Source organism: Coptis chinensis, chromosome 5 (genome assembly GCF_015680905.1).
Source record: "Coptis chinensis isolate HL-2020 chromosome 5, ASM1568090v1, whole genome shotgun sequence".
Classification (NCBI taxonomy): domain Eukaryota; kingdom Viridiplantae; phylum Streptophyta; class Magnoliopsida; order Ranunculales; family Ranunculaceae; genus Coptis; species Coptis chinensis.
In genome coordinates this window covers 68382378-68391764 of record NC_141460.1, presented here as the reverse complement: position 1 = coordinate 68391764, position 9387 = coordinate 68382378, and the positions used below count along the sequence as shown (strand labels likewise).

Sequence of the window (9387 nt, the reverse complement as noted above, 5' to 3'; positions counted from 1 at the left end):
CTTGAACAAACGAAACAGAATCGAAATGGTTAATATATATAATGCGAACACCACACCTAAATTATGTTTGTAGTTATTTCACTCTATGGTCGTGAGATTCCAATCATTTCCACTTAAAAGCCTATTCGAAAATGGGAAGAAAAGAATATGAAGGCAGGGCCGGCTCTGAGGGTAGGCCAACTAGGCGGCCGCCTAGGGCCCCCAGCTTGTTGGTTAAATTTTGGGCCCCAAGTATAATTTTATACCCACTAAACCACATGTAAAGGACTCAAGGTTGTTCAATCCAGTCCACTCAAACATTGGCCCACGTCCCATCGTATAAAAGCATTGTTCTAAAATTCGGTCTAGGCGGTCTCTAGGCGCTAGGCGGTGCCCAACCGACTCGCCTAGGCCCTAGTCGTTTAAAAAATCGGTGGACCGACTAGGCGGGTCTAGACGGACCGATTAGACGGGCTAGGTGAGTCTAGGGCGGTCAATTTTTTTTTTTTTTTTTTTTTGAATGATTAAATGTCGAAAAATAAAGGCCCTTGTAGGCTTAAGATTTGAATGAGTTTAAAATATTTAAATCTAATGTAAATTATATGTCACTATAACAAAGAGTATGTTTTTATATGAAGTCAATATTTCTCAACTATTATGCATTTTTGTAATAAGTATCTTTGTATGTGTTTATTTTTTGAGTTATGATAAATGATTTTTTTCATTTCTTGTAGTATATGTGTGTATTACTATATATATTAGGGAAAAAACTGCCTAGCTTAATCCAAGGCAATGCTGCCTAGAAGGTCTAGGCGTTAAACTGCGTTTTTAGGTATAAAAGAATTGTTTTTTTTTCTCAATAATATAGGCCCATTTTAAGAAACTCGCCTTGGGCCCCTCAAAGTTCAGGGCCGGCCCTGTATGAAGGCATCCTCAACCAAAGCCCTTTATGCTAAACGATATATCATAAAAATCAGTTGATCTTTTCTTCAACAATATATTTACGAAAAATCCCAAGAAGTATACTCACCAAAATTATAGTTCTAATACCCGTATAAGTTGGTAATTCTTTTCAATCATTCATAGATTTTTTTCTTTATCTTCATTGCTGAAATCGTCTTTGGGAATATGATTTTCTACGGATTTCATCAATTGGGTTTTTATCAAGAAGTATAATGTTCTTGAAGATTAGATCATTTTTCAAATTTGTGATAAAAAAAAACACTCATTATCAAGGAAAATGGAAATTGGGTTACTTTCTTTGTTCAGATGTGGAGGAAGGAGATTAGAATAAGCTGTCTTTTTTCTTTCTTCTTATTCACGGGGTTTTTTTTTATGCCGAAATCTGACATGTCCACATTAGAGAAATAAGGGGGCTCACCAATCAAATATCACAGCATGCAACTTAAAATATTGCTTTGTTCAAGCATAATTAGCCATTCACACCCCATTTCGCCTCGGTCATTCACAACCTATATCAAGTGAAAACATTATTCTCAAACCCATATAAACAAAGTAAAAAAATAGCACACAAACCCACACACTTTAAAACAATTGACAAAACCGTTACACTTTTCAACATGGTATTCTATGCTTACTATTTACAATAATCATGGATCAAAATAAAATGCTACCAACCACTATGCAATGATACCTATGAGAGTAACAGCTCCTTCATCAATATTAACCAAGCCTTGTAGTAGTAAGCTGCAAAACCTAGTTTGCTATATACGCAAACATACCCACCATGAGTAGTATATAGCATAATCACTGAAATCCAAGTAACAGCTAGTTGTTCAAGAAGATCTAAGTTAAGGAAATGAAGACAAAAACAAAAGAAATTATAATATCAAGTGAAATTTCATATTATTCCTAACCGTCTCAATTGGGAACATTAGTTTTTGAATTCATGGCTGTTATTCCATCAAGTGGAAATTTTCAGATCATGTCAAAGTGTCCCAATCACTTGTGTAACAACTTTGGAATTCATAGCCACTACTCATTTTGTACCACTCCATATAACGTAGAGACTGATAGTAAATGCTTAAGGCAAACCATTTTTTTTTATAAATTTTAACCAATGCATTACCGCGTTTAAAGAAACAACCCATGATCAATTTAGTAATATGTATTTGTAGACCATCTCGCTGAAGCGTTTCATCAAATAAGCAGGTAAAATAAATCAAATTTCGAAACACAATCAATTTCATGAACAATTATCAAATGGAAAATTAATACAAAAAATATATGCACTGAATATTCTTATCCATATTACCTAATGCAGTAATCTAAAAAGACATGCTAGTCAACTTTCCCTCCCAATGTCCCCATTAATTTCAACGTTCTCCTTCGTTACATGGACACACAACATTGATTGGCATTTTTTTATATATATAAAAAAATGAACTTATTGGGATCCTGAACTTATTATTCATAATTGTTATGGGCAATGGTTAGAATAAGTGAAATAAATAAAATAAGTGAGAGTTGGTTGTATTACAAAATATGTCACTGATTTGTCACTGCTTGATGTTGGCAACAAATTTGGTTTGATCTTTTTCAGCTAAGCTCCTGATATCTACCAAGTTGCCATGCACTCATCTTCTTCCTTGTGTGAAAATCATTTCAAAACAATAAATAAATCATCAGATTGTTTAAATACAAAATAAAAACACCAAAAAAGGCAAAGGTACAAATAAAGAGAAGAAAATTTAATACCGGATAATTAATTTGACACTAGAAGCTTAGTGTACTTTAGTAGCAGATTGAGACGAAACAAAAAATGGCCCTAAAGCCATTTTTCAGATGAGTAGTTGGAATCAAATTGGCATTAGACCGTAAAACCTGTCAAGGACTTCAAATTTTAGTTCCTCATATTCAATTATCCACAAAATCAGGCCAAAATAACAGTTGGATGACAACAGACTGAAGATACATCACTTTTTTCAAATGTGTTCGACAGTGAAAATAATGTTCAATGCATTATTTAAACACTTACAGGTGTGATGAAATATTATGAAAACCACCTATACCTTGCGATACTAAACTTGTGACAATTCAAATCAATACCAATTACAACAATTCACTACATATAAATAAATAAATAAAAGAGATCTAAATCCCAATCATAAAAACTCACCTATCAGACACGAGTGAAGCAGAAGTAACAACAAATAACACCGATCTCAAATAAATCCAAGAAGATGATGATGCCACCGAATAAGAAGAAGATAAATTTGAAGTCTGGGTTCTTCTAATATCAGAAAACAAAAAAAAAACCCAACATTCACCATCGTTTTTTTTAATAGCTCTTGCCCATTTTGAGATTTGAGGCCATCATTTTATTTAATTGAAGTTTGAAGAGATTCGGTTTCTGTTGACATGGAGACAAGAGGAAAAGAGAGGGAGCACGAAGGTTTTTCTTTTAGACCTTTTGTTTTTTGGTTTATTTTTACGAACAATTGAAAAGGGCTTCTTAAAACTAATTGTTCTAGTCTATGACCACTACTACATTCAGCACAATATGTTTCAAAATATTCCAAATCACACACTTTGGCAAACCAAGACAATGAATTGAACTTCTTTCAAAGGTCTAAAACAGCCTTATTGTAAGCATGATCGCAAACACAAAAAGGATCAGTCATCCATGTGATGTAAAAATTTCTTAACACACCACTTTCTTTAGTGTGCGAGTTGCCATCTGACTTTTTCCCCCTCCCCAACATGAACGTCTAGTTCCGATCCTCCATGCCCGTAATACTCCAATCCATAACAGAAAAAATACACCTCCTAAGGCCATTATACCAAGGGAGCGGCGCTGGATATAGGACTTCGGTTTTATGGCCTCAGCCGAATTGTATATAGAAAGAAGCATCGTCAGATTTACAAGCATGGAGTAGAGACTTATCTCCGTCTTCTTATCTAAGTCCTCCATACCTACAAACCATATTACCCTTATCTCTTAAGCTTTTTCACTCGCAACTCCACTCTCTTTAAATACTCCTCAAACTCCTTGTCCAGGGACGGAGCTAGGATTCTAAACCAGGGGTGCGAGATTATGTGCACACCCGACCACCCCACCAAAAAAAAAAAGTATGCAATTTTTATTTATTTTTTTATTTTTTGTCAGAAAGTTTAAACAATAAATATCAACAAAATTATACATTTATTTCAATTTATAAAACTAAAGTGCGTTGACTACTAAGAATTTAATATTGACTGACAAAGTTAACTACTTAAGCACTTAAGCCATTAATTGATACTACTATGTCTATAAATATCTACATAATCTAGTCCACACGTCTACAACAATTTAACAAATTGTTAACTTCCTATAATACTAAGTCTATATAACCCTATTATTATGTGGAGAATGAAAGTAAAAAATTACCTTGTTTTGTTTTGTTATATTTTTGTTTTTTGTTTTTTTTAAGTGGAAATTTTATTGATAATGATAACGAGTTTTATAAATAATTATGACAATCATTATGTCTATATATATCTACATAATCTAGTCCACAAGTCTACATCAATTCAACAAATTGTTAACTTCCTATAATACTATAAGTCTATATAACACTACTATCACGTGGAGAAAACTATAAAAGATTAACATTGAAAGTAAAAAAATTACCTTGTCTTGTTTTGTTTTTTGTTTTTTGTTTTTTGTTTTTTAAGTTAAAATTTTATTGATAATGATAACGAGTTTTGATATTAGCTTTTTATTACGTTAGAGATTTGACTCTCTAATTTGGCGAAAGAGCGAATTCAAAGTTCCTTACTCACGATCTTCGCGTTCGTAAAGTTGAAGTAAGGATCGAACCAACCTAAATGGTAGGACAACTACAACTTGGTTGTTACTCTTAGGGAACTAATGAGTAAGTTTATATTAATACTAGGTTTCTTTTCTATACAAACATTAAAGAAAACACATAAAGATTCGAAATATGCAACTAAGACAAAATACAATTTACTAAAGAAAAGGTAGAGAGCTAATCCTCCTCATGTGAAAATAACATTTAGTTGTTGATTTAAAAATGTTCATTTGATTCTTCCTAGGCTCATAGACAAGCCCTAATGGAAGAAAACTTGATCCCTAACATGTATGGCTCATTTCTAAACTCATACATGTTAGCAATTGAAATCAAGCAATGACTTATCTCTAAGCTCATTATTTGATTCCTAACTAGACACTACACCAACTATCATTTTGGGATAGGATGTAGGTTTAGTCACTACACCAAATTGGTCCAGAAACAACAGCTACAACCGGGCATAAGCGACGGTTAATAGCTGTCATTTTAAAATGAGTGTTCACAGCTATCGTATTGTAGCACATGGGCCGTTGTTCTCTCACTTACTGAAATCCCGCTCATGTTGTTAGAGTGGGAAAATAAAAATTTGGAGAAATCAAACGAAATTTTGCTAGGGTTTAATTTCTCAAAATTTTTTTTAAGAGAAGGCAACTTCTTTAAGCTACACCTACTGGGCACCATACCTTCCGCCATTTGATTTCTCCCTTCTTACCTCCAAGGCTCCAATTCTCCTTTCAATTCTTCCTAGCGCTTGCCAGGATGGTGTTATTCATTCAATGTTTCACCAAACAAAAAAAAAAAAAAAAAAAAAAAAAAAAAAAAAAAAAAACTTTTTTGTTGTTCTTAAGCAATTCCTTTCTAAATAGCACCTTTGAGATGGTGTGGCTGGTGATTAATCATGGTGTGCCTCACATTTTTATTTTGTTTAAACTTGGTGTTCCTCTTTTTGGCGTTTTTGGTTAACAAGAGACGCTCGAAAATGGGTCGTGGTGTCAGCTCATTTAAAGACGAAATTTATTTTGTTTGTATCAGCTATTGAGGTAATTCGTTCATCACTTTATTTATTGGCTTTGAATATTTCAATAGTAGTGTGGGATGTTTATAAATTTTGTGCATTAGGGCTTTTAGGGCGGTATCAATGAGCTCCCAATTCAGCCTGTAATCGATTTTTCAATTTGGGCTTTAAAAATATTGGCTTTGTCCAAGTTTTCTTTTGGTTTGTTGTAGACTTACCAATAGCTGTTCTTCAAAGGTTGATATTGATGCTACTGGTACTTATTTTGTAGAATTGAGGAGTGGGGTCTTTCACTTTGAAGGAAATTAGGAGCCTTTGTATTTTGCTTTTAAACAGAAATAGAATCCTTTGTATCTGTTGTTTGAACAGAAATAGTCCTTTCTTAGTAAATGGCTATTATCCTGGGAAACCCTGACGCAATTAGTTGATCGAGCTATGCATATGAAAAATTGTTTGTTTATTAGTTTAGACTTTAGAAAATGCTAAAACTACTAGTAGAGAAAATTTTGTATTAAATGTTACAGAAGTTTGCTCCAAAACATTGTATTTTCCCTCAAGTCAAGTGCATTAAATTATTCCAGAAGCAAACTAACGTATGTGGTTGTTATTTTTAAGTGGGCTAATTATACATCTATGATACGTCAAATTAAGGAAGAAAAAAAAATGCTTTTAATGCTTTAAGTTGTCGTGATCTGTTACTTTGCCGTAATTTATTATGTGAACTCTTGGTTACTTGAGTTCATTGTTTGCATTAGAGAACCTATAAAGGTGGAGTGCAATTTTTTATAGATCTACCACAAGAGATTTTCCTTTTTAAAAAGGTAAAACTAAGGCCTTTGCTGGTGTGGTTTGCAGCCATCACGAGAGTATAGCTACTACCCGAGATCTATCTTTATATTTTTACCGTTCAAAGAAAAACAAAACTTGCTCACTTAGGAATAAAGCTTTGGCAGATATATAATATTTAGGAATAATGTTTTTGTTTGCAGGTTTATGGTTTTGTTCGTGAACATGTGGACGTGGACACTAAGGTGAGATAAATTTTTGGCTTCGAGAATAGAAGTAGTTCGTTTTCTTTTACTTGTTCTATACACATGGCTGCAGAACCTTACAAGAGAAAGGCTGAAAAAGAGCATAAGTCATCACAAATGGAACTTCAAAGCCAAGTTGAGGATTTGAAACTTGAAATGTATGAAGAGAAAAAGGCGTGCATAGAAATGCAATCACAAGTTAATGGATTTCTAGCTATGCGAGGAAGCAATGCGGAGTCCCAAATGTGATGCTCTACCAACTCTGTTTCCGATCAGGTATGAGCTACTTTATTTTGTTTTACAACCTGTGCACATATGAACTATCGAATGATTTATGATCTTTTTGGTCTAGTGGTATACCTCCTTGAAATTTATGTCAATACTGTAATATCCATCTCTAGGTCGCGGATGATTGGTTTTATATGGCATGTTCTCTTGAACAAAACGTCTAGGAGTCCGCACAAATAACATTTTGCATAAGAGCCTAAGAGCTGAAATTTGGTATATATATATTCTCGGTTCGTTGTCACATGGTTTAATTAGCTTTGTTGGACATGATTGAGCTGATTCCTACAATACATAGAACTGGTTCCTTGTTTAGTGATATATTTAAATGTGCAGGATAATCGTAGATTTGAAAAATTGTTGATAGAATAAGTAGTATCATGTGATCTTGTCTAACTATGGATGTATGAACTATGGATGCTGTTTTACGAATCTGAAGTTTGTTGTTGTGGGTTATTGGCTTATTGCATGCCTTATCGTTAAGGTTATGCATATATTATGAAGTGCTAGGTGTTACATGAGTAGAGTGAGAGGAGGTGAGCTTATTTTGGTAAGCTTGAAGCAATAGAGTTTGTGTATACTTGACACCACCTGCTTAGTTAACCAAGAGGTGTTGTGCTTAGAGCGACCCTCTCAATTTTGGAAATAAGAAAAGAATGAAGTATAGTATTATTAATTATTATAGTATTAGTTAACCAAGGTAAGTTAAGTAGATCAATTTAGTTATTATAGTATTATTAATTATTAAAGGGAATTGCAGGTGGGAGAAACAAAAGGAGAGAGAAGGGGACGCCTTGAAAGGGCAGGAGTAAATATATGTTCTTTTTAATACCTTCTTCCTTCCATTTTTCAATTAAAATATATAAGATATGATGTTAGCTTATCACTGTAGCTATTGGGATTGAATTTTCTTTTAAATAAACTTCAAAGGTAAGGCATGATTACAATCATTTTAGAACAAGTTCTTTTATCGCTTGTTTGTTGAAGTGTGGTTCTTTCCTTATCATTGAATTGGTGAATAAGCTTTTTGGTACTATTTTAAGCATGTGTGCTAAGGTGAATTAAACAAGAGCTGGTCATGCATACATGAGGTGATAGATGCGAGTGTTTAATTAGGATTATATTTGTATTATCTTGTTTCTTGCATGACATAGTAATGGGGTCACCACCTTTTATATATATTCTTAGCACATAGAATTATTCTTTATAACACAGTTAATTAATTCCATCTCTAGCAAATCTAGCTTTGATTTTAGTTCAGTCTTCTCTTCTTAGGTTTGTTTTAGCATGGTGTATTCTAAGTGGTTATTTTGATTGTGGGAAAGGGCAATGTGTTATGGTTATTTTGTTCATGTGTTGTAGGCAACTACGCATTCATTATCTAGGTGGCAATTGGTTTCCTTGCGTCTATCTCTATATCATGTGAGTTGCAAAGAGTTGGCCGTAGGGTTATTGCATTTTGGAAGACTGTTTGGTGATTGTGAGGGGGTACCACAAAATGCATACTGGAACATGGTAGACGAGATTCAAGACTTTGGGTCTTTGGTGACATTAAAGTGGGTGGTATAGTTCGATGGCTAAAAGCTTTTGCTTATGTAATTATTATTTTTTTTGTTTTATGAAAGACTTGTTTGTACGAAATTGTTATTTGGGATTGACTTTGGTGGAAGTTTCAGCATTAAATGGAAATATTTGGTTTTTGTTTAGTACTTGTGTTCTATTTAATTTTATACAGTTACAATGCATAGTTCATATTAGTGTTAGTAAAATGACTATCAGGTATCGAGCACTAAAATGAGCAACCAAAAACCTGCATATATAACCTGTTTTTATATTTATTCATAGACAACGGCCATAGGATGTTGTTTAGGTACAATAGAAGATGGGACAAAACTTATAAAAAGCAAGTGTTAATGGCCTTCGTTAATCAACAAGTGTTAAAAGCTGTCGTTATTTAATTGGATAAACAAGTGTCCCGGGCCGTCGTTTTCCAAATACCACAGCCTTTTTTATTACGGCCCTAATGACAGATCAAAGCACACGTTTTTGTCTTAAAATGACAGATAAAGGCTGTCGTTTATAGACTGATTTTTTGTAGTGAGTTGTTCTTCCTAACAACCTACCAAGCCAACAACAATTATTTTCCCTCACATGAGTTGGATTAACTCCCCAAAAGGGAAGTTAGCTCATGATCCTTGAGATAAAGGATTACAAACTAGAAGAACAAAAAGAGAGAGAGGAAGAGGAAGAAGAAAAACTAACT

The 9387-nt window shown here is 33.6% G+C and overlaps 1 long non-coding RNA gene across 1 annotated transcript; it reads left to right on the top strand.

Moving 5' to 3' along the window:
* Positions 1-5251: 5251 nt before the first annotated feature.
* LOC147498534 (uncharacterized) lies at positions 5252-8053 on the top strand. Its single transcript, XR_015194320.1, has 3 exons — positions 5252-5833; positions 6798-7115; positions 7885-8053. It is a non-coding gene; the product is annotated as an uncharacterized LOC147498534 (long non-coding RNA).
* The last annotated feature ends 1334 nt before the right edge of the window (positions 8054-9387 follow it).